Source organism: Calypte anna, chromosome 4A (genome assembly GCF_003957555.1).
Source record: "Calypte anna isolate BGI_N300 chromosome 4A, bCalAnn1_v1.p, whole genome shotgun sequence".
Classification (NCBI taxonomy): Eukaryota; Metazoa; Chordata; class Aves; order Apodiformes; family Trochilidae; genus Calypte; species Calypte anna.
Window position 1 is genome coordinate 43,298,630 of NC_044248.1, and position 26,546 is coordinate 43,325,175.

The 26,546-nt window shown below is 41.1% G+C and overlaps 1 protein-coding gene across 1 annotated transcript in view; it reads left to right on the plus strand.

The window, feature by feature from the left end:
• PPP3CA (protein phosphatase 3 catalytic subunit alpha) overlaps positions 1-26,546 on the plus strand; it is a 136,765-nt gene that overhangs the window by 63,468 nt on the left and 46,751 nt on the right. The window lies entirely within an intron of this gene.

Sequence of the window (26,546 nt, forward strand, 5' to 3'; positions counted from 1 at the left end):
TTCGCTTCCCTTGGCTCTCATCATCATTATTCAGAGAAGTAGACCTAAGAGCTGGGTTTGGGAGCAGCCTATATACTTAAAACTAAGTTATATTTTTTTTTCCCCAAACCATCTCAAAAACTGGAGTTGAAAGGGTAAAACTCCTTTGAGGGGAAACTCATTATTAGATTTTGAACAAATCAGAGAACAGGTGACTGAACTGCAGTTAATGATTGGAGTGCATACCAAAATTTTACTTGCAATGAGATTAGCATAATGAACAAGTGTTGAAGTGAGAGTAATAAGTACAGTAACATACACTGCTAAGGATGGGAGGGTGGTTTGTATGTTATACTCATTTTAATTATTGACTAAAAATTGGTTTGTAGTCTACTGTCTCTCTTAGACTTAATTGGGTTTGGGCATTTTTGCTTTTTTTTGTTTGTTTATCTTGCTTTAATTGAGGTATCTGCTACGGGAGAGAACCTGCTTAATGTGCTGGAACAATTTAATTTCCAAACACATACAGAGTTTATTTATGGCCAAACCCAGCTCTTAATACACAGAGCCAGCATCAAATGTAACCTAATCCTGTGTAAAGCAGTAGTCCCTCTGTGGAAATCCAGTGGCATTGCACCTAGATTTTCTTGTAAAATTAGAGAAGAAACATTAAAGAGATGTATGGGGACAGGACACCAAGGGTGGTGCAGAAGTTGTGGGGTTCCCTGAATCCTTGTAGAGGAAGCAAATGTATCCTCTTTAAACTGATGAGTTTAGCAACACAAAATGACTTTCATACTGTTGGTGATAATCTAGGTGTGGAAAAAGGTTTTCAAGGTTGGAAGGAACCTTTAAGCTCACCCAGTCCCAACCCCCTGCATGGGCAGGGACACCTCCCACCAGCCCAGGTTGCTCCAAGCCCCATCCAGCCTTGGACACTGCCAGGGATGGGGCAGCCACAGCTTCCCTGGGAAACCTGGGACAGGGGCTCAGCACCCTCATGGGGAAGAGCTTCCTCCTAGCCTCTCATCTCGATCTCCCAACCTCCAGTTTGAATCCATTCCCCCAGCCCTATCTCTCCCTGACATCTTAAAAAGTCCCTCCCCAGCTTTCCTGTAGCCCCTTCAGATCCTGGAAGGCCACAATGAGGTCTCCTCAGAGCCTTCTCCTCTCCAGACTGAACAACCCCAACTCTCTCAGTGTCCTCAGAGCAGAGCTGCTCCAGCCCTCTGAGCATCCTCCTGGCCCTTCCCTGGATACACTCCAGCACATCCATGGCTTTCTGATAATAGGGGATCCAGAACTGGACACAGAGCTCCAGGTGGGGTCTCACAAGAGTGGAATAGAATTAGTTTGTATTGACAGGAATTTGTGGAAAAGACAGATGCTAATGTTAGGGGTTTTTATTCATTGTCTGTTCTGTGGCATTTTCCTTTTGTTCTTGTGAACTTAGAGCCCTTTTCCAGTAAATAAGTGTTAAAACCAGGGGGTGTGCCATATGTGATCTCAAAGCACAATGGTTTCAGCTGATAAATATGCTTGTGTGGGTGCTGGAGCAGTTGTGAGGCTCTGGTATATTTGCATGCATAGAGGGAATCGTGTAATTAAGCACATTAAACTGAATAACACACAGCCTCCCCATTGTTCCTCATTATGGCTGTAATTTGATGCTGAGAGAACTATAGCAGGAAATAGGAACAGTTTCCTCCTGCCACCACTCAAACGAGTTTTCAGTTCCAATTAAAATAAATTACATTTTCAAGCAGAAGAGATTATTCACGTGATATCCATGTCGTGGAGAAGCAGGCACATAAAGCCTCGTATAAAGGTAAATATTAGAGAGGAGAAGGTGGAGGAGAATGCTTTAGGAAGCTTTACCAAGAGGAATTCAGGAGCTGATTCTTGCATTGCTCACTTACACCCCAATGAGAAATATCTGCTGAAGGTTGAGTAGTGAGGGGCTGAGCCTCCTCACAAGATTGAGACTTCCCTTTAAGTTATTTTAAGGTATATTTTGGCACTTTGACTGAAGAATAAACTTTTATAGTTTTATAAATTTAAAAAAAACAACCTTTATTTTATGAGACTGCTTCAGGAGACTGAGAGACTGCTATTTATGAGAGTATTCAGTAATGTGTGACACTTTCTGCCCAGCACCTTTGTGTTTTGATGCATCAGATGTTCCAAAAGTTCATCCTTTCCCTGCAGTGCTGTGGCAAAAGGAGTGGTAAAACAAATAGGAGAGGAAAATTCTTCATAATGATGAATGTAGGACAGGGGGTTTTGTTATTATTTTTTCTGAAATACCATGTGTTTTGTGTCACAAATAAACAGTTGTTTGGTTTTAAAAGTATCGATAAGAAATGAGAAGAAAAAATCCATCACAAAAAAGGAAAAAAACCAGTCCTTTTGAACTATGGTGAACTTTAAAATTAAGATTGCATTCTTAATTAATAAGCTATCTCAGGGAAACCAGAAATCTACTTACTAAATGTTGTCCAGGGTAGAAGCCTTTTATCCTCTTCCAGAGGAGAAAATGATGAGTAAGGTGGTACAAAAAAAGACTATTTGAGAGATGAGAAAATCCTAATTCTCTATTATCATCATACACTGCCAGTGACTTTTACATCTTCTGATGGACATTATGACAAGTGATGGTTGTCCTTTTAGCTTAATAATGCAGAAAAACTTAGACTACATTGCAGGAAAAGTGCTGTCTCCTGGCCTTTTCATAAGTATTGTGGCTGTTCAAGATGGTTTAAACCTAGTTTTGAAGAAACGTATAATTAGGTAAAGTTCCTGCCAGCACCTCTGGCTGGTCCTGTCTTTTCCAAGGCAGCTTGTTGTATTTGTAGCATTATAAACAGAGCTGAAAGGACTTGCATTGTAAAGAGAAAAAAGAAAACTCATTTTAGAGCTGTCTTTAATGAGACTGCTTCAGCAGGCTGCCTTACCTTGGATCTTGGCCTTGCCCTAGCAGCAGGTAAATACCCAGCTTCATGGAGGGAACACAAAGTCTCTCTTTGAAAGCAAGCTGCTTAAATTGACTCCTGGGGTGGGAGGATATATGAAGGTGCATTACTCAATCTCAAATAAATATGTTTGTTAAAAGATTTTAATAAAAAAAGTGGGCAAAATCCTAAAGTGAGGAAGAATGCCTGACTCTTCCCTAAAGAAAAATGGAGCTTGCTTTAGATGTCCCTGAGGGTGAGGGGGTTTTTTATGTTCATTAAAAATACATTCACAAAGGAGCTATAATTCGTTACTTCTCTCATCTCTGACTTTTCTTTTGAGTCATGATGCTTTGAAATGTAAACAGATACACTAGGCCCTAGCTTTTTTTTTTTTTTTTTTTTTTTATCCCATATTCCATAGCATGGAATATAGGTTGTCTACATTTGGTAATGGTAGTAGTTGTAGTTATAGTTATGCTACAGCAAGGAGTCATGACATGCTGCTATGTCATGACTTTTTACACTGCATCCAGGGCAACACATGTGACACCACAAAGTGCTTAATATGGTGTCTCATTTTAAAAGGTACTCAAAGGCCTTTTTTCCCGTGGAACTGGATATTAAAAGCCCTGGTTTTGTTCTGGAATTGGGCACGTGTGTTGTCCACTCCAAGCCCAGGAAGACTGAAGTTGTAGTTCATTTACTGAGGATGCCTTGTGAAATCAGGATGGCAGCCAGCACCATTTGCTGCACTTGTCAAAGGGGACATAAAGCTGGGCCCACTGCTTAATAGGTGGCTGCTGTTAATCCCCAGAGATGATTCCTGCTGTGGTTAATATTTCATAACCAGGCAGAGTTTTTGCTGAAGGGAGTTTTAATACAGAGGGCTCTGGTCTCAGCACAGCCCAAGGGCCCTGAACCTCTGTGCAGCAGAGCCCGAATCTCCGCATCTCGCTGCTCACGTTTGCAGAACTTTCAGCTCTGCTTTTATTGGCTCATTAACATTTTGTTCTAATTATTTTGTCTGGCAAGTGCCTTTTAGGGGTCTCCTAATTTCCTAATAGCATACATGCAAGCAAATTTGAAGTAGGCATTCTGTAAGTGCTTGTTCTCCCAACCACCCTGCTTTGGTTTTTCTAAAAGTCAGAGAAAGTTGTGCTGAGTTCTGTCTAATCCTCTATTCTGTGAGGTAGCTCCACTATGTAGCAAGAAACATCACATAGAATAAGGCATTAAGGCTGTTTTGGTTTCCCACATTAGTAGAGACTTCGTTTATTTGTGCAGTTGACCTGGGAAGAACATGGATCAGTGTTCCTTAGGCTGAACATGCCTGCTGGGAATGCTCTTTGGTGTGTCACTATTACCCTTCCTGAAGGCTTTGGGTCAAGCACAGGAATTGCAAATGCTATTTTACAATGTTTAGTGTAGTCACTTGAGAACATAGGAACCCTCCATGAGATTTCACCATTATTTTAAATTGTGTTTGTTATAGGACATGTGGATCTCTCTATTTTATTTATTTTCATTAGGCTTTGTTCCCTTGGGCTGCTGTTTCTTACCAGCAGACATGAGGAAGAGCTAAAGAACAGCCTGGTTTAGATGCTGTGATGGAAATAAAATTGAAATAAATTTGAAAGAAACACTTCTAGGAACAGCAGGACATGTTTGCTCTATGGAGTGGCTTAGATATGTTGCTCTAATCTTGGTGCCAAATCCTTCAAAAAGAAAAAAAATCCATATTTTAAGAACCCTTGAAAAGCGTGTGGTATGGCTGTTTGCATTTCCTTGGAGCCTGTGGAGGTTTGATGCTTTCTCCTTTGGAAAGGTGTATTAATTTGGTGTTTGTCATCCAGGTTTTTGGCAGTAGCTGGCTCATGGAGAGTGCTCTGTAAAGGTTAATGGGGACAGATGAAATGTGGAGTTGGCTTATTTACTGTTCAGAGGAGCAGTGTCAGACAAGTAATAATGCTAAAAAGGGTTTAAAAGGGGTTAAAAAGCTAAGCAAAGGGTAGGGTTTTGAAGACTCTGAGTTAATGTCCTTGTACTTTTGGGTTTTTTTTTCCTCCCCCAAGGATTTGTGTATAATAATGTATGCAGTGGGCTGGCTGTAGGCAAAGGCTTTTACAGAGTACTCTGCCTAGGTCTTTGTTTCATCCCATGGAACTGAAAAGGGTTTCCAAGGGACAGAACTGGGCAGATGTTAAAAGGCTTTGAAAAACTCCCCGTTGATGCATGCTGACTGGATTAATGAAACACCAGCTCAGAGCATGAGTTTTAATATGCTGTTTATTTTTTTTTTCAACTAAAAAAAAAACAAAACCTGAGTTCCCTTTTTAATTTCTTTTTTGCTATAATTCACTATTGGCTATTCCTTATGGCTTTTAAATTCATTTGAAGCCTTCATATATATTTTCTAGATATCTGCTCCTATGAGAATTAAGTGGTGCTGATGTGAAAGGATCCATGAAATTTCTGCAGTAGTTTAAGGCACTGCAGATAAATGCATGAAGTTGAAACAAAATAATAAAATTAAGAACTCCTTGATTGCTACTACTAGAAAATTGGTATGTAATGTATTTTTAAAACCACAGAGAGCATTTTTTAAAAATATGTACATCTTAAGTGTAAAAGTATGTTTGCTCAGGGTTTTTTCATTGGGTATTTTTAATGAAGTTGCTTCCATGCAGGTGGCCAGCATTTAAAACCTGTGGGGCAGATGGTTCTCTCCAGGAGAGTGAAATGCAGAATTGCAGAGTGCAGTCTAATGGTGCCAGACCACAGAGGACAATCTGCTGCCTGAACCTGCCTTAAAAGCAGAACAGCTCAGAATTCACAGATGAAAAATAGTTACAGATCAAAGTGGGACTGAACATAGTTTATGGGATCCTGTCTTGGGGAACACAAAGAAATAATTGAATAGCAGCAGGTGAGAATGGATTCTGAATGTATAATTGTCCTTGAGGTTGATTCCCTGCCTTTTTTCATCTATTGAGCTGCTAAACATATATAGTGAGGGAAGGTGAACAGATGCAGAAGGAAAACTTCTGTTCCTGGCCTTACAGGAAGCCCTGTACATCTTTCCTTCTCTGAAGGCAGCCTCCAGTCTTGGAGCAAAGGCTGCAAATGCAGGCAAGTGTTAATTTATTATCCCTGTAGCAAGTAGGTAGGTTTGGTGGAAGTCTGGCAGCAGATGGAGTCTCAGCTAGGAATGGAAGCAGGAAGGAATGTGGCTTGCAGCATCCTTGGCTGGAGAGCACTCTTGAAGAGTTGTATTACATCCATTCTTGGTGTGATTAATGGCTGTTGCTCCATCCTAAAATATAAGATGAATGAGATGTTTTTTCTTTTGAATTAATTCTGTTTGCAGCAATAAAAATTCTGGTGTGTAACGGGGTGCTTTGATCTGTGCAGTTGTCCTTTTCAAGCAGATGATGCTTGAAAGAATATCATTAATTTATAAGCACGTGTTGCCTTCTACTGGGGGCATTTTTTCATATTTTGCTTTTATGCTTCCTTTTGCTCATGTACATGTGAGGCTGTCAAAAACATTCAGGTTTTTATGGTCTTGTTTTGAGTAAGACTTTTCCCTGGCCCCTATTCTGAAGGATCTGAGAGAGAGCAGGTAGCAATATATTTTCTTCCAGGGTTGAACTTGAGGTCCTTCCTGCTTTCCCCCTGTGTTGTGTGTGACTCTTGTCAAAGCTTTGATGTCTTTTTTGGCTGGCTGGAGGTGACTCTGGCAGAAGGCAGGAGGCTGTGGGGCTCAGCACACACAAACCTCTGCCTTGGGGACCTCTTGTGCGCATCCTGAGATGACCAAGTTCTTCTTTTTGAGAAGACCCTGTGACTCCTGCAGTGGAGAGGAGGTGCTGGGCTGATGGGTGGGCTTTGTTTTATCTGTACATGCACTGGAGAGGAAGGCTGCTGTTAGCTGTGCAGATGTGTCCCTGTGTCAATGAGGGGGCAGAACTGGAGATGAAGCACTAGGAATTGGTGTTCCTGATGTGATGTATCCACACAGCTCACATGGAGCACTTAATTCAGAGCAGTCCTGGTGATGGCTTAACATACATGTTAGAATTTCTTCTAAGAACCAGAGATGGTCGTGTATTTAGTACCACCTGAACTCACTGTGGAATTGAATTGTTGTATCTCCAACCTGAGCATTCATTATTGTCAATGATTATGAAATAAAAGCAGTGGTGCTCCATGGGAATCAGATGGCAGTGCCATCATGCCAAGCTCTCTGCTCTCATCTGGCAGCAGACAGTGCTGCTTCACAGATCAGTCTGACCCACTACTTCTTGTCCCCTCTGCTATTGTAGGGTTTTGGTGTTTTCTTTTCTTTTCCTTATGTGTAATAACCTCTGCTAAGTAATCACTGTAATTATTTGACATCAACAGCATTTGGGGCGAAATCCATTTTGTACTGCATTACTCACCAGGTTTTGGTGCAGGTGCAGTGCATAAAAAATGCCAGGGAGGAGTGGGGAGCCTTACAACTAGCACTCAGAAAAATGCCTGTATTTAAAACTGATCTGAGGGAATTTGGTATGTAACAGGAAAACAGACTTGCTCTTGGAGTGTTGGTTTACACTGTTCTCATCCTAACTGCCAGTGCAGGCTGTGCTACTGCATCAGGATGTGTACACCAAATATTTATGAGGAGTCCCTTGAAACTGAAACAATAAAACACACTCATCCTGGAAAGCTGTCTGGGGAGCAGACACATGGTTGATGGGCCACTGCTTAACTCATGGTTTGAGGAGTATGATTTAGATCCTAGATGCCTGGGTGAGACTGCAGGGATGCCCCAGAATGTGTATACATACATACATACATATATATATATATATATATCTGTGTGTGTTTACCATGGTGGCTGATTAAATGTGGGGGATTTTTTTTTATTTATTTTAAAACACTTAATGTGTATATGTGCTGGTGGCTTGAACTGGCACTGCTGTGGGGAAAAAGCATGTGAATTCTTATCATGGATTGAGTCATCTGGAGGTGATCCAGTGCACAAATGAATTCTTCCCATGGCATGGTGTCACTGTAAGGTCTTCAGGTAATGCCCATGGTGCTTACATGGTGCTTGCTGGCTCTGAGGTGGCTCTTGCTGTGAAGCAGAGGTGAGGAGGGAATTCTGCAGTTCCCTGCCTGGGTGTCAATGTCAAGCAAAGCAAACCAACCCAAAATTCCTCTCCTGAATCCCCCAGGGAGGTGTCTGACTCAGGCTGTATGGCTGATGCTTTTGGCAGATAGGTAAAGGCTCGTTGCTGGTAAATGATGCTCTCCCTTGTGATGCTGCTGGTGGGCAGCTGTGCAGATGTTTGCCCAGGTGCTGTGTGGTGGCTTTGTCCTCTCAGGCAGCTGATGTGCCACGGGAGGACTTGACCTGCAGCACAGGCACTCATGTCTGCAGCAATGTCTCTTAGCTGGAGTTGCACCCAAAAAAAAAAAAAAAGGCATCTAAGGTTAAAAGGCACAACCAGCTGTCGAGAGCTGTGGTCATCTTCCCAGGAAAAGCCTCTCCCTGTGGCAAGAGCTGCTTGGCAGGATCAGAGTATGTGTTAAAAGTGGGGTGATCTGGGTTACCAGCATTTGGGTCAGCCAGGGGCTTTTCTTGCAGATCTCAGAAGAACCTGCCCTCAAATGCTGCAGCAGCATGCAAGCAGGAAAGCATCTCACAGGGGGGTTGGAAGAAGTGTGTGGCTTTTCCTGTCCATCTGGACTTGTGCCATCCTAATGAACCATTAGCTGATGAACTGTTAGGAACCAAGTGGATGCAGACATGTTGAGTCTTTGGGAAGGAGCTTTGTTTGCCCTGCTGCTGAGTGGGTGCTGCCCGTGCACCTGTGAGACTGACTGCAAGGTACACTGAATGGTTTTGTGTGTGGTTTCTCTCAGCACAAGTGAGGTGTGAAGCAAGCCCTTAGGATTTTCTGGGAGCATGTGGATGCATTATTCATGGCAGGCACATAAGAAGAAACAGAAAGTTCTTTCTTGAGCTTCAGCAGAGCTGCCTGATCCCCAGAGGTTTGCTGGACAGAGAACAGAATTAAGAAGAAAAACAGAAGAGTGAAAGAACTATCAATCCACTTAATTAAACAGTATTTCCTTTTCAAAACACTGCTGGCATACTTAAAGGGTTGAAATGCTATTGTATTGTAAATTGTAGGTTAAGCCATTGGAGGTATTACTGCTGCACAAGTCCAAGAGGAATTTTGTCAGATTTTGCAGCATAGAGGCTGTGAGGATCAGAGCAGACAGCTCGTGCTGCACTAAAGCTCTGCAGTGTGGCATTGGTGCAAGTGACAGGGATGTGCACTTAGGTAGGGGATCTGGGGTAACTCCAGCCACACAGTCATCTTTAGGCTTTATTATTTCATTTGCAGTAGGAACTAGGGACCCCCCACTAATGCTGTTAACATTCCAGTACAGACAAGGTGCACATCCCTGCTTGTCACCACAGCCCAGACATTGCCCAGCTGCCTCTTCATTGCATTTCTGTCATTGCATGAGCACTCGTGTTGAAAACCTGGCTTATTTGACTCAATTACTGATTACATAGCATATGAAGTTGTTGGGGAGAGTATTTCAGTTCTTCACATTCTGAGTGTTTTGGGGTTTTGTATTTGGTTGGTTGGTTGTTTTGGGTGGTTTGTTTTTTGTTGTTGTTGTTGTTGTTTCTCCTTGAGGGTTTGCCTTAGCCTTGTGTGTCTCAGATTGATATGCAGAGCTGGGGGTATTTAGGGGGATCAGGCTCCTGAGAAGAGAGGGTTATAGTGTCCACTGGGAGCCCCCTCTCTGCCTGATGCTGCATGGCTTGGGAGAGCTCCTGGGGGAATAAGGACCTCTCTGTTTGAACACTGGGCTGAGAGAGTGCAAGGCTTCAGCATGGAGCCAAATGTTGAAGCAGGAGAAAGCCAAAATACTGCTCTTTGAAAGTCTCTGCAGTCCCTGGTTTGTATGGCTGGGGAGGAAGGAGGTGATGCTGGGGTCTCTTCATTGAAAATGGTGATGGCAGGTTTGGAGAGCAGGCTGATTCCTGGCACTGAATACATGACTTTGCCACCAGAATATTCTTTTGACTCTTTTACCATGCCTACAATTAAGGGTTTTGTTTGTTTGTTTGTTTTTTGGTTTTGGGTTGGGTTGGGTTTTTTTGTTGACATTGACAAGCATAGATTATTTTAGTTCAAAAAAGGCCGTGAAGTTCTCTACTTTCCCTTCAAGTGGAACGGGCAAAGATAATACTAAAAGATGAGGTCAATTGCATTCTTTTTATTTACTCTGGTATCTTTTGGCATTGCATCTCCAGTGAGGGAATAGCAGTGCATTGGCAGCAGAAAAGGAGAGCAGCCCAAGCATCCTAAGTCACCAGGATTTGGCACCTGTGCCACAGCTGAGTGAGCCAAGTGACTGAAGTGGGCACTCTACAAATCAAGCACATGGGTAGGGGTGCTGGCAGCCAAACCTCCATCCCATCACTCAAGAGTATCAAGTATCCTGGGAGGAAGAGGAGGAGGAGGAGGAGGAGGAGGAGGAGGAGGTGGCCAGGCTGTGGGAACAGGAGAGTCTGTTGGGAATGTCCCTCTGTTCTCCCTGCTGGTGGGGTTACATGCCTGAGATTTCTTGGCAGGAGAAACTTGAGTAAATAAATAAATAGATAAATAGAAAGCTTCTGTGAGTAATACAAACAACTTGTGCCAAAAGGGGATGCTATCAACTAAAAAAAAACCAAAACCAACAACAGCACCTAAAAGTCTTTCCTGTGGATCATATAATATCCTTCTGAAACCATTTTTGTTTTTCTTTTTTTTTGTTAAGATCCTTGGTGTCTTATTCAACCCAATAATTGCATGTTTTGGAGCTGCTAATGCACTTGTACTCACAGTTCTTCCTATGTGTGGGAAATGCAGAGCTATTAACATAATCTCCTGCTGAGGTTATAAACTTGCCTATTACATGCTGGAGAAGTGAATTGCAGGGAGCTGATTTAAAGAAGATACAGATTCCTTCCTGCAAAGTGTTCTGTGCTCTTTTTTTTATATATATATATTTATTTATTATTTTAGCACCAGGAACCAGAAAGGTGCAGTGTTGCCATAGCTGGAAAGGCTCTTTCTGCAAGCTGGGCATGGTGTGGCCAGAGGCAGTGAGAGGTCAGATGGCTCATGTGGTGAGTTCAGTAAGATGGAAAATAGGGGACAAATTCCATTATCAGATTGCTTATTCTAATGAACAGTAATTGCTTTTAATTGAGAGTGGTAAGAAGCTGGACACTGATATTTCTGAAGCGTTTTCAATACTTTTATGAGTTTTCCAAAGTTTCCAGGCTCTGAAAGTTAATGAAGGCAGGTTTAAGTTATTCTGTCCACTTGTAACTCTCAGCATCACAAGCTCACAGAGACATTTTCCTTTTTTACCCACTAATATTAGGGAAGAAAGTAATGTTTTCTGTGGTACTTCAGTTTTTCTTGTTTGTGGTGACCTGCTTGGTCGTCTGCTCAGTCATGAGGCACCATGCTGTCTTTTAGGACCTTTCCTTGAATTTTCTACTGTGCTTTTTGTTTGTTTGTGGTTTGTTTGTTTTCAGAAAGCCAACAAAGCCTCTCCAGCCATCTTTATGAGTTGATCCAGAAGTCATTTGTTAGGTGAAGACATGGGTTAAGTCTCAGAAGTGAATGAGGAATTGCTGAAATTTCCTAATGCTTCTAGGGGTTTGTACTCAGGGAATACCATCAAGCAAGGAATAGCTCTTCTTATTTACACCTCATTTTTTCCCTTTAATATAGGAGAATTTAGTTTAGTAGTTAGTAATTTGAGTTGTGTGAATGCTTTCATGTAATCCTGATGATGGAGAAAAGTCAATCTCTGTTGGGTTCTATGACTTAATAATTTCTTTCATGAGGAAGTGCATATGGAACACTCTTGTAGAATAAATTCTACATCACACCATAGTTATCTTACTTGTGTGCAAGTGCAAAGAAAGGAACACCTCCAGAAACATGTGGAGGCATTTAATTATCAGAACCATTTGTTGTTATTACTTCATTTGCTGTGAAGGAAAATAGCAAGGGGGAAAAAAAAGCCAAAATCCTCCTGGGAAACCGAAAGCTTTTAAGATGTGTTCTGTGGTTGATGTTTGATGCTTGTTAACTCCAGGATTTGGTTTCAGAACCCTTTTAATAGAGATGCTAATGGGACTCTTCTCCATCTTTCAGAATGTGTAATAAGAGATTTGTGTGTGAGAGCAATGAGAGCTGCCAAGGGCAAGATCCCATTTCTGTAACACTCTCCAGATTTCTGTAAAGCTGCTGTTACTGGGGTAGCATTTCATAAGATGGGGGAAAAAATTCTTCTCCCATCATCACTTGGATGCTTGTTTGGTGCTTGGCAGGTTGCTGGCAGTCAGCCCTGCACCATGTGCTTTGATTTCTTTGGTCTTGAAAAGCCAAACTCTGGGTGGGAAGAAACCCAAAGCATTCTCTGACACAGTGCTCCAGGTAGATGCCTCCCTCAGCACAGATCCCCTCACCTGCCCAGGGAAAGCTCAAACCTGGAAAGGTTTTCTCCTTGTCCCTGCAGTTGCAGGGATCTGCTGTAGAGAAACCAAAAGCCATTGGTTCAACATGATGCACACCAGCTTGGCTGCAGAGCCTGGAGCTCCATCTCTGTTAATTTACCTCCTTTTTCAGGGCTTTTACCTGTTTCTGCATGACAACTGCTGTTAATCTCTAATATTGCTAGGATGTCCAGCTGAGGCACAGTGCCTAGACAAAGGAAATATAAGGATGAGGAGGTTACTTCTATCAACTTCCCATTTCCTTGTAGTAGTAAGTAGTCCATTCTACTTCTAGTAGAATTTTCAGCTTCTAGTCCATTTTCAGCTTGTCTTGGTTAGTACTGAATCCTCATACTTTATGCTATATGGATTATGCTAGTGATGTTCTCAAGGCTTTACTTTATGAAAATGAAGTCATATCTTACAGGTCTTTTCACTTTATTTCACATCTATAGATGTTGTTTATTACAGCATCTAGGTCCTTCTGGCAGTTTCAGTCATCCCCAGTGTAATCATTACTGTTCCAAGTAAAATAATATTGCTGGTTTGAAGTTAGTTTATTATGCTATACAGTCAGTTTTATTTTGAGATGTAGACTTCTGCTCTCTAAACACAAATTGACTTAACTGACTCTAGGCTTGAATTTGGTAGATTTCTTTTTTCTCTTCATTTTGTTCTCTTCAGCTGTCACCCTGCTAAAGGTGAACCCTTGAGATGACAAGGTGAGGTGATGGAGAAAAATAAAATTCTGCTTGTTGGAAAAGATAGATTGTACTCTGAATGCCTTCCTTAACTCTTCTTCATGGCCAGGCAGCTGAAAAACAAGTTTTGTTTACTTCTTGTTATTTCTTTGCAACTAGAAATGCTGTAAATCCTTCTCAGATAATTTGCCTGTGGGATGTATTCCTGTCTGTAGGATGAGCATCAGGCAGACCCTCTCTACACCCAACTCCCCAGGAACTGTTTCCTCTGAACATGCAGAGAAACAGAATTAGGTTGGATGGAAAAATCAAATAAAGCTGAAGTGAGAAGGAGTGAGAGAACTGGCATGAGTTTCTGAGGTGAAGGCTGAGTGTATTGTATTGGAAGCTGCAAAACTGCTTAATTTAGTGACTAATGTAACTCTTACTACTCAGTGTAGCGTGGTCTCTACCCCTGCACTTTACTGACACAGCCCTTAAAATTTGAGAGGTGGAAGCAGATATTCCCTTACAGAATATCCACCCAGTGTTTGACTCCTGTTCAGCATGGTGAGCACCATACATTGAGAAACCAATGGCACAAAATCTGTCTAAAGAAGAATTTTTTATTTTGGGGTTTTTTTTAACAAAAAATAAGGGAAATGCATCTGGTTTCTGGGGAGGAAGACATTTGTTGTGGCCCTGTCTCAGCCTGGCAGCAGGAGGCAGGCTGACCTGGCTCCACACTGGTTGGGACAGTGACATGGTCAAAGTGTCACCTCCTGTCACCCTGACTTTGCAGAAGGAGGCTGCAGTGTGAGGCCAGTGAAGAGGGGATGGAGGCTCTTGGTGATGAGGTTTTTGTGCAGACTTTAGCCCAGGACACCTGGTTCATACCAGGTCAGACTCTGATGCAGCTCTGCTTGATATGTGAAGTCTGAAAACCCAGGACCCCAGAGTTTAGAGGCTTGGAGAATTCTGTAGCCTCCTGTGTGTGTATGGTGTGAAGCTGTTGTTTCCCATTTGATTTTCTGATGGTTTGAAATGTAAGCAATGGCATGAATCTCTTTTGTTGTCTGTTGAGATAAAGTGCTCTGTGATAACAGGAACAAAGCAATGAGGGAGAATCTTTTCTTTTTCTGGGATATAAAATCTGTCTCTGACTCATGCTTACAGGTAGCATTAGACTGATTACTGACCATATTTGCTGTAAAAAATGCATTGAACTAAGTGTGAAACTTGATTCTGACTTAAAATATCCTCTGGTTTTGTTTACCCATTCCACTAAGAATGACAGATTTTTTTTCTGGCTTACATAATTTAAAACATAAAGGACTGTATTGGATTATTAGATGATGGCAGTTGTCTGAGAATTCCCTTCAGGAATTAATTTTTTCTTTTTTTTTTTTTCATTCATTACTTTTTTCTGTGTTTCATTTATTCTTGACCTGTCACTTATATGTACGTGGGGCTGCCCTGAAACTGAGACTCAGTCCTGGGTGTCCCAGGTTTTGATGCAGCCCAAATTTCAGAACAAGCAAAGGCCTTGAGAGCTGTGCTGCTCCCTTCCCTCCTGCAGAGCTCTGCCATCTTCCTCCTGATGTCTTGAAAAGTAGGGTGAAATGAAGCAGAAGGGAAAGAGCAAAATAAAGGAAAAAATAGGACAGCTGTAAATCACATATTCAGAGCAATTTGAACAGTGTGCCTGGGCTTCAGAACTGTAGCTATAATTTGGCAACATCTTGTTTTCCTTAGTGTTGCTCTTTCTGTAATTTCTTGCAAAGTCTGCAACTACCACGCTGCACCCCTCACTGCCTTAATTTCTGGACAGTCAGGCCAACAAAACAGTCTGATTGAATAAATATCTTTTAATTTTGGTTTAGGCAGCCCTTTTCCTCCTGCAGTTACCTAAGCAGCAGAGGGAAACATTTTTGCTTATTTTATATGTATTTAGCTTAAGATACACACAGCCTTGGGAGAAAAAGATAGTTGTTTGGTTTTTTTTTAATATATATATTCTAAATGCAGAAAATGACCCATTCTATGTGCAGAATGATCACTTTGCTTGTGGCACAGGGAGGGAAAGGTAAAGTGACCACGTCCAGCTCTTGGACCTTGCTCTTCCCTCTTCTCCCACCACTTCCACTATTTCTCTGATCCTTAGCAATTCCAAAACATTTGTTTTCTACAGGTTTCCTGAATCAAAATGCATTTTAAGAACCAAGTTATGCTCTTGCATGAAGTAGCTTTCTGTTTCTAACAAATGCTAACAGGGTGACTTCATACTGGTTAGCAACTCAAAAAGCTCTGTCAGCCTGTAATGAATATTAGAATACTGTACAGAAGAATGATGAAAAGCTAAAGTGAGCCTACAGGAAAGAGAAATGGCTTTTTAAGTTACCCAATAAACTTTTCAATGTTGTAATTTACAACAGCAAAAGATTTCCTGGTTTCCCAGCACAATAAAGTAGCAAAGAAGGCTGGTGCTAATTCTTCTATTGAATTTTTTTAGGTTTGTTTTTTTTCTTCTTTTTCAAGAGAGAAGCTGAGATTTGCAGCCTGCCACTTGCTTGCATTGTCACTAATTGAGTTTTAAATGTTGCAGTCTGCTTCCTGCTGTTGTAATGATTTATATAATTTTCTGCTCAGTGAGCCTACATGAGGAGAGCATCCATGGTCAGGGGCTGAAAGTCATCTTTAACCAGGGCTCTTTGTCCAGTTCTTAATGATTGTTTTGTAATAGCTGTTCAGAGGTGTGAAACCCCCTTGATGTTCCACAACATCCCCTTGTATGCCTGAAATAACCCCATCATTAAAGAAAGGCAAGTAAGATAATCATATTTACTAACTTTGACTTCCAAACTCACTACTCAGAAAACAAGCAGTTTATATGGAGATTTTTTTCTTCTCTTTTGCAAAGATTTCTGACAGTAGCCTGGAAATGAGATCTAAGTGAGTCAGGTTTTCAGTGGATAACGATTTGATCATGAAGGGACTGCTGAATGTCATTAAGTTTCTGGGGTCTAAATTGCCCACCAATTTCTTTAGGTGGCAAAAAAAGACATTCTTTAGTTGCCACGATTCTCTGTAAGAAAGCTGTTGTGTTCAGTTGTAGCCAAGGAACAACCTGATCCAAGGAGTACAGTGAATAATAATAATAATACTAATAATCAGTGACCAACGCAAACCACAGCTGATCCTCTTGTCACTGATGCTACTGATGGCTCCCTAAGAACCTGCCATCTGAACAGGTTGGGTTTAGTAGGGATATATGAATACTTCTACTAGAACTTTATTGTGACAGATTTTACAGGGGGAAAAATAAAGAAGTGGAACCAGCTTTCTTGACTGCTGCATGACCTTGAACAAATTCTTGAACAAAGCACTGACGTTTATGAAGGGTGGCACTGTCTGCTGGCCTTAGCTATAGTTGGAGACATGAATTTCAGCTTTCATAGTCTGGAGAAGATGCTATTCCAGAGAGTGTACACTTACTTTCCCTATCAGTATTTTCATACCTATCTTAGCTGTTTGTTACATAGCTTTTTACTTTCTTTAATGGAAAACCTCAAATATTTCCTAGCTGGGCATGGCATTCTTTTGGGTAAAGAGAAATAACGTTGGTTTTTTTATTATTACTGTATTTTAGAATTGTGTGTTGTCTGAGACTGCATGAAAAAGGAGAAAACTGGGTTGACAGCCTGTTCTTTTTGACTTGTGTGTTTTCATAGCAGGCTCATCAGCTCTGCTTCTTGTGATCCATAGATATCCCTGCTTCTCTTGGACACCAAAAAGACCCACAATTCTTTTCTTTATTGTGACTTAGCATCTTCTGAAACCTGATTACCTTCTTTGTATGTTTTCTGGAGATAAGATCCTATCTGCACTGCCTCACATTTTTAGTCATGCTGATCTGTCTTCCTTTTTTATAAAAAGCTTCTGTTGAGGTGGCTTCTTTAAAAATGTTGGTCATCTTTTTTGGCATTCTAACATACTATTTGTGGTAGATACACAATTGTCAGTTGAAGGTCTTTAATGCATTTTCTTTATAAAGTTCAGTAATGTAAGTATCTCAGTTCCAAATAGATCTATGTATGCAGACTAATACACAATTTTCAATGAAAACAGCTTATAAAGCTTTCAGACTACATGAAAACTTTTGGCTTTAATGAATACACTTGTGATCAAAGAGGAGGTGGGGTTTTTTCACTACTTGGCCAGATGAAGGAGACTAAAAAAAGAGACTGCCAAGCAATTTCTCCAGTTTCAGTTAAGCACAGGCAAGCTTTAACAAACATAAAAATACATGAAAATTTTATTTCTTTATGTGCCTGTATGGTTTTTGCCTTGGAGTCACTTCAAATAAAAGTGCAAGTGGGATCCAGAGGGAGCAGCAAGCAGCCTGAAAAGTCCCTGAAGTGCAAATAGGTTTTTTTTCTCAGCACACTTTTTTCACTTGACAGTAACAAAACCATGAGAGAGAGAGAGAACTTTTTCCTTGAGTTGTTGGGCTGCTGGGAGCCAGATTTGACCCCTCAGTTGTACTCACCCATCCAAGGGAGAAGCAGCAGCAGCAATAAAAAGCTGTGCTGCATGGAGGAATCTATAATGAGGCCAACAGATTTTGTGTCATGAAATCAAGGCAACATGTTCTTTGAGAATAAGTCCTCTTGTTTGCTTGCAAGCAACAGAATAGGCAGAAATATGCAGAAAATAAGCAATAATAGAAATTCCAGCATGAAAATGTATCTTCAGTGTAAAAGATATCATGTCAGCTGTTCTTCTCCTTTAAAGCAACCACTTAGTTAAGCTGCATACACCTTTTTATTATAAAAAATAAAGGGCATTAGACACAAATAAAGGACTGAATGAAGTATCAATCAGGGAAGGCTGAGCTGACCTATTTGTCATGGTGAAGATCTCTTGGGCTTGGGCTGGAGTTGTGATTTCTTGCCACCTACTACAGTCCAAACTTTCTGGATGACACGGTGTGAATAATGGTAATATCAGCTCTCTCTTAGGCAATAGGTACCAGTTTTTATTCTCTTGAAAATTTCTCTCTTTGGTTTTTTTGGGTTTTTTTAATCAGCAGCAATGTAAACTCGCAGTATCAGTTGAGCCATAAAGGCTTATGAACACAGATGCAGACAAAAAATATCATTACTTGAAAAAGACAATAAAGTCTTATTTTCTGGCTATTTTCCTTACCAATGATAGCCATATTATTGCAAGAGAATGAGGAAAAATGCTGGGTTTAAGTCATTTGTCCTGAATGTGTGACAAAGTTGACTCTCTTCATTTGGTTTTGTTGTTGGCTTTTTAGTACAAGTTTCTTGGGTTCGTTTTTGTTTGTTTGTTGGTTTTAATGAGTGTTCATCTGCCATGATGATTCATGACTGGTTTAGTTGATTATTTCATTGTCCTAGAGCAGGATTATGGTCAGAGTGAGTCCCAGAAGTTGACTTGATAAGGGCCTGTGCTTTTGGAGCACTTGCCTTGTTTTTTCATTGACTTTGACCAGAGATTGCCCAGCTTTCCAGAGCAGAAACATGTGATGTGGGATGGAACCTCACAGCCTGGAAGAGGTGGTAGAAAGTGGCATTTCTGGCTGAACTTGAGTGTTCATGAGGAGTCAGAAGCACCCCACAGATTAATTACATTTTAGACAGAGGGCTTAAAGTAAAAGGCATGCTCTAGCTGTGAGCTTTTCAAATAATTTTCCCAAAAAATTTCGAACAATGTTTCCCAATAATTTTCCACCATAAATGTTGTCATGATCCTTGTCTTCAAGTTGTGAGTTGAATTCAAGGGTGTAGGAAGCACATGTTTGGAGAGATGAGGAAAATAAATGCAATTGGTCTAATATCATGAGAAAGATCCTTTCTTTTTCTTCTTTGTCAGGGCAGAAGTTAAACTATGGCTGGATTAGAGGTTAGTGTTGGAGTAGTTGTAGTTGGAAAGAACGTTTTCTGGAATGAATTAAACTGATAACATATTTTCTCTTAGCCAAAAGTAGACAATGTTCTTTCTGAAAAATGAGTCATTCTGCAGAGCAAGAGGAAAGTTCCTCTTGAAAGAAAGGCTCAACTTGTTCAGTCACTGCATGAACATAGTGTTTTGTTAGAATTCAGAGTTTAGAATTTTAAAAAGTCATTTTATGTGGCTTAAGCTAGAAATGGGAAACTTAGAGATTGTTTGTTTTCCCTATTTGTTTTTCTTGAAGGTGATTGTGCTGGCTCCTTCCACCTCAAGGTGCATGGGAGTCCCCATGTCAGTCCTGCCAGTTGCTTATTAAGAGCCCAGGCCTTTGAGAAAGAGAATTTTTATTTCCCTTAACATCTGGTCCTGGGAAATGCAGGCAGAGTGCTATAGATCCAGAGGCAATGACCAAATCCATTTGTGTCAAGCAAATGTTTTTACCACTGATAAGACAAATAGTTGTGCTGAAGGAAAGAGAATGTGTTTTGTCATAATGGTTCTGATCCTCAGTCAGACACTGAGAGGGGTGGGATGGAGGATGAAGAAGGTTTGCAATGGGCCAGAGTGAGAAAACTGTGGCAACAAAAGTTATCTTCATGTGAAAATGGAAGTCTCTGGGTTTTATAGTTAGGTTTTAGATGCTTGGCATTCCTGTACTAACGCTCAACACGTTAATGCTGCTACACATTAAATCTTTTAAACTGTTGGGTGCTTGGTAATTGAATTGCTAGGGTAATATTGTTCTAAAATTGCACAGTAAGAAGAGCAAACAAGGAGAGGACCCACCAAACCCTTGTAAATACCAAGGGCTTCTCTGCACTTTATGTAACTATCAATATTATCCCTATAGTGGTACCAGTATCGTTACTGAGGTTGAGAATTGCACTGCTGAGAGAAATGCTCCCTGCAAGGAAACCTGACTCTAAGAGTTGAATTAAATAACAATTACTTTATGAGATGAAATTGTGAGGGACTGGCTATGAACTTCTTGTAATTGCAAATTGCTGACTGAAAATACATTGGATAGCAAAAAGCTGATGGAGGGCTCTTCAATCAGAGTTGTGAGAAAGATGTAAACAAAAATAATTCTAATAAGCTGTATGTTAGAGATAAACAATATTGTGGTCCAATCTATGCAAATAAAATCTATTCCCAGAATGAAACACAGCATTGAAGTTCATGCTTCTCTTTTCTCCCAAGCTGAGCATATTTGAGCTTCTTCCCTTCTAAATCCCTTTTTTGCCTCGTTTCCCCTTCTCTACATTTCGTTTGGATCATGATGTGAGAAGTCAGACTGTGGCTGCTTCTTGTGGAGCAACTTCCTTCCTCACTGGAAGGGCTCTCTCCTTCTGATGTGTTGAATCAGGTGGAGAAATATGAGAATATGTTGTTCCCCCTCTGGCTGTTCCTGCCCTCCTACTCACCAAACTCATGACTTTAGAAATTACTGAACTTCCCCAGGCCTTTGGGGTTTTTTTACTTCTGTACAAATGAGGACAAGGGAATTTCTCTGCTGCTCTAAAATAACCTTGATCTGAGCATCCAAGCTGGAAATCCTTACCCATACCCCAGTGAAGAACTTCTCTCACAACCAATCCTCTGCTTCTGGGATTTGTGGGATAAACATTGCTCCCTGATACTGAGTGTGCATCAAGAGGAGATGATGACAGCACTTTTGTTTTGCCATTTGCCACGGAGTGTTTGGAGGGTGGCAGGGGAAGAACAAGTGGTTTCCTTGATGGGCTGTGAGTTGGTTGTGCCTTTAGGGGATGGTTTTGTTTCTCTTCCTCTGGTGTGGTTCAGCATCTTCTGGTATATGTGTGTGATGAGAGCACTTTTCCTTCCTGATCTTGTAGAAGCTCTGTGAAATATTCACGAGGTCTCCATCCTCTTCTTACTTCAAGTCTGCTCTGTTGCTTTGGCCTAAAATGGGAAGTTTTTATATGGCATCTCACTGCTGCAATACCCACTTATTCTCCTGAAAAATTCAGCTAGGGCCAGGAGCCTGGAGGGAAGGGATTTTTCTCTGCCAGTGGAAGTTTTACAGCACTTGAGAATCTGTTGCTGTTGGTATTGCATATAGGAAGGTGTTCCTCTGCTGGCCAGGCTTGTCTGCAGGGGTTCTATCTTGTTTTGAGACACTGCAAGTAGTTCTGTGACACAAAAAGGAATTTTGTGGAGCCATTTTTAAAATCTTTGTGCTGAAAATATTTTTGTTGCCTTCACATCTTGAAGGACCTGCTGCTGCGTGGGTTTTTTGCTGCTTCCTTTACCAAAGGATATTAATGCTTATTGTCCTGCAGGTCTTTTCCTATGTCTTTTCCCTTCTCTACTCTTTCTCACTCTGTCTCTTCAAATCAGATGCCATTAATTTGTTCTTGCCTTCAGGGGATGGTGGGAGAAAACTAACTTCTATTACAAGGACTGAGAGTGGGTTGATCTTTACAGACACCACTGTTACAAGTGTTGGCAGGGCAGAACACCGTGTGTCCTCTGTGCTGCACAGAAAACTGCCTTTTCCAATCTTTTTATTTTTTTCTCTCTCTTTTTTTGGGGGGGGAGTACAAACAAGGGAAGTCAGCAGCCAAACAACACTCAGATGTGGCACTGATGGTCCATTTGTGCTTTGCTTTGCTGAACTTGTGTGTCTGGTGGTTTCTGGCTTTCTCTTGGGTGAAGCAGGCTTTTACCAAAAGAAGGAATTGCACGTTTTTGTGCATGTCAGTTCACTCTGGCAGTATAAACTTGTCAGTGTGCATGCAGTGATTGAAGGGAAAAAGAGAGATGAAAGCCTATTATAATCATGTTAGATAACAAGATATGAATATGGATGAGATCATCCTTCCTTCGGAAATCCAGAGCTGAGTTGCTCAACAAAAACTTGGTATAACAAACATTCATATGAAAGCTCTTTATGTTGAGTCTAGTAGCTGTTTGCTTTGGATGAGTTACCCAGTGAAGATCTGAATTCTGACTCTGAGTAATGAGGTCTGCAAGTTCTTCAAGCATCTCCCTTATAAACAGAAACAGAGCTGCATGACAAGAAAACAATGTATGTAAAATAACATCTGAGTCTGCCCCTTGAGTAGGGCTTTGTCTGCAGCTACAAATAAAAACTTAAGTTTTTTATTTTGTACTTCTCCTACCTCTTAGTTCTCCAAAAAGTGAGAAAGAAGAGTGCTCAATCTTTAGCAAATTGAAGAAAAAAAATCAGAAATGTCTGGAACAAAACTGTGGATTTCTGAGTATTTTGTGCTGCTGTGTCAGTTTGCAATGTTCCTCAGAAACACCTGAGCTTGGAAACAAAGCTCACTGTGATCAAAGGCTGTGACATCAGGTAGGTGACATATCTGTCTTTGTTCTTAAACTTGGAGAAAATGAGAGCCTTTTGATCAATAGTTGAGCCCTTCAGGAGCAATGCAGTAGTTTTTCTTTAAGCTCTTGAGAAATTATTGCATAGAGCTCTTGCAGTTATTTGCCATCATATTTTTTGGAGTTCATCTAGTTTTGGCTTTGGTTTGGCTTTTGTTTGCCTTTGTGTGTCCAGTACTGCTTTTAAGTACTCCTTCCTTACCTGGCTTCTTCATGCAGCCTTTGGTAACTTTTTATTGCTCAAACCACTTGCCTGGAGAAAAGGTTGGGGTATGCATCCTCTTCACAGGGTTATCCTGTAGACCTGGACAGATGAGCATCTCAAGTCAGCTCAGGCAGTTGCAGGTTTACATGGTGTGCTCATCTCTTTTTCAGGAAGGCTTTGTACCTACTGAGGGCTTCAGAAAACAGAAAGCTCTTGGAAATCTGTGCTAACAAGTGGAATTCCTCAACCTTGTACAAAGCAAACCCCTTGGCAACTTGCAGTGTAACTCCACAGGGTGCTGGTCTCCCTCTGGTTTTGCAGGTTGCCTGCTGGTTTGCTGAAGTCCTTGGAGCTCACTCAGGGCAGAGACATCCCTGGCTCAGTGACTGGAAGGAACAAGTGATCAAGCAATGAATAATGCTCCCTACACACTGGTGGTTTCTGCTTTAGGAGGTGTCTTTGCTTGGTTGTTAATTGCCATATGTGTATGAGTTTGCAGTCTGAAGCTGGGGAGGGAGTGTTGCGTATCTGCTCCTAATCCCTGGTGACATGTGAAGATGGGAATATCATCTTGTGATGCATGGAATGCAGTCACCTGAAATGCCCATGGTATTTTACTATCAGAGTATAATATTACAGCAATTTAGTATATACATGATAACTGAAAACATAAGCACAGCTTATACAAAGTCTTGCAGATAAAGAAATTTTTGAATTGACAGTGTTTAATATTCTGTGAATATAAATTCTGTTCTTAATATCCATCTGGAGTGGGAAACTTCAGAGAATAATCTCTGGACTAAGTTTGTATGTAGTGAAGAGCATTTAGCTGTCTGAAGGAAGGTATCTGAAGAGCATTTCCAGACTTTTTATTTCTGCCAGCAAGCACTGCAATCTAACCCACTGCTTTACCACTCTGTCTTCTGTAAATAAGCTGGCAGAACCACTGCTAAGCTTTGGTCTCCCTTTACTGCCAGTACAGCTTGTACTCCATGGGCCCTGTTCCAAGTTGGTTGTTCCTTTGACATCAATCAGATGGTGTCACAGGGAAACCATCAGAAACATCATTTGATTTGTATTAGGATGACAGTTTCTAAAAAACCCAAAGAATCCCAACTCCTTGATCTCTCTCATGTCCAATTTCTATGTTTATAATAAAAGAATCTTTTAAAGACAGCTACATTGGGAAAGTTCTGGTGCTGTAGTGTAACGTGGTGTAGTGGATGAAGAACCCATCATAACCCATCATAAAGTCAGAAACATTACCCAGTAAGTGCTTGGGCAGTCCTCTGAACTTGAATCTTTTGGAGGTGCCCATATCTCCCCTGAAAGCTTCCTGAACAGAGTTACATTTTTAAGGAGACCCCAAACAACAAATGTTCCTTCAGCCTGATTGAAGTTAGATAGCTGGACACTATTGGCAGGCTCAGATAAACCAATTCATGGGAAATCAGTTTGGTGCCTGAACTGATCCCTGTAAACCCCAAGTCAGTTGAAAAGCACTGAATAAATTAAGTAAACTTTTTAGGGAGACAAGTATCTGTCAGATTATTTTGTTATCATAAATTGATGAGTGTAAAAAGGACATGACTTTATGGCACTTTTGGGAAACCAGTGATGCAGTAAAATATGTGAATGTCTAATAGGAGGCATACCACCCAGTGTTCCTCCTTTTGATAAATTTGTTTTGTACAAACACAGCTGCTCTTGATGCTAATCCCACGCACATACAAAGTGTAGTTTTATTTTCCCTCTGCTCATACTTTAAATCCATAAGTATGTTGATCCTGGAGATCATCATTAAGAATTGAATTTCGTGCCTCACTGCCCTGTTTTTTATTTTGTTGCTCTTTAATGGAAAAATGTTCCTGTCATGTTCCCTAGCTCCAGTACCAAAGGAGGGGCTGTGCAAGTCTAAAGAATTTAAAGGGATGAGAGATCCAAGGGTCATGCTTGGACCAGAGCAAACATATCCATGTGGGATAATTAATGTGCTGCCAGTACCTTGTCTGTGTCAGGAAAGGGAAGGTGTGAGAGAGCTCTGAAGAGACAATGTGAAGAGGCCATGGAAGCTCTCTGGTGGGACAGAGACTCACTGCCAGGCTCTCCCTTTGTCATGGGGAGGTGTGGGACAGGCCAGGTAATGTCTGATGGATGTCTGTGCCTTGATGGGTACAGAGGCAGTGCTGGATCTCTCCTGCTCCCCCCCAGTGACAGATCCAGCACTGATCTGACTGCCTGGGAGATCTCCCAGTCTTGAGATTCATAAGAGCTGGAAAAGAAAGGTGGCAGAACTATCACTTCAGAAGCAATTACTTTCACCCTACAAATGGAGTATCTTCCCATAATGCATACAAAATTACCCTTTAATTTATTTTTCAACAAGGTCTCCCATCAGCGTCCGAGCACATGGTCCTTAGGTTGTAAGGATGCTTTGGGTCCATACACTCAAACCCAGAAGGCAAGAGATCCTAAAGCTGTTCTGTTCTGTGTCAGGCAAAATACTGATTAGATTAACTGTATGTAATACTGTAGTCTTTCAGTAGGAATTCTTGGATCTGACCATTCTAAATTAAATTTATGTTAGCTTTGAGTGTCTTCTCTTCCTCCCACAGCTTTTACCTGCTGGTTTTAAGCTTCTCTTTTGGAACTACTTTAATTGCTTGGCAAGGTTTAGGTCTGAGGGCTTTTCAGCTTTTTTTTTTTTTTTTCCTTTTTTATTCTGGTTACATTTCTGCATCTGTTTTCAAGTATAAAAGGAGTAGGCTGCTGTGTGCTAAGTGCCTGGAATGTCTATCAAGTATTGGTTCTTAGCCCAGTTCAGAATTCTGCAAGTTGGGGGATTGCAGGGCTCTGCATCTTTTTTTTTTCTGTCCTCTTCACTAGTTTGCTCTCTGCTTTTCTGGCTTGTGACAAATTCATGGATACACAGCTGCTTGGAGAAAGCTCCCTAACCTTCCTGGTTCCTCTGTAATGGCCTCAATGTGTTTAAACCTTCATAACACCACCACCAACAGCAAGAAATCCTCTTTCCTCGGGCGTTAGTGAAAGAGCAGAAGTTAAATCCCTTTAAAAAAAAAAAAAAAAGATCTTTCAGTCTTCTTCAGGTTTTTGCAGTTGGAGCAAATGGGGGCGGGTGGTAATTGGGAGAGCTGTACAGTTACATAACTAAATATATAACCAGCTCTCCTGCTGGAAGTGGGGAGAGCAGATTGCTTGGCCATCAACGTGCCACACGTGTTCCTCAGCTGCCCACAGTGGCCGTGCAGAGGAGCTCAGTGAGCACTCTCTGTTGGCTTGGTACATTCACAGGTTCCAATAAAAAGCCTACACAAACCAACCAACCAACAAAGAAACCTTATTCCTTTGAGGTGCAGAATTTTTTTATGGTGAAACAGAGGCGGTGTGAGACCCCTCGGAGATTTAAATAGTATTTTCTTTTGCATTATTAATGGCAGATATTATTCCTAGGGTTTTATAACTGTTGATGGCTGGAAACATGAAGGTTGTTGTAACTCTTGGGAGGGGGATCAGCTAGGAAGAAGATAATTCAATGTAACAAAGTGGTGACAAGGGTATTACGTGCTATTTTATGGATGAAATTCCCTGCTACTATCACAGAAGAATTCTCATGTATTGTGTTACCAGTTTCACCTTCACCACAGCTCTGGCTGGGACACAAGTGTGTTCTTCTGCAGCTGGGGCAGGCAGGAGTGGGAATGTGTATGCTTCATTGGCTTGGGGAAGGCTTTTTTTGTTTCATTTTTACATTTTTTTGTAGAATTACTATTAAATTCTCAGTG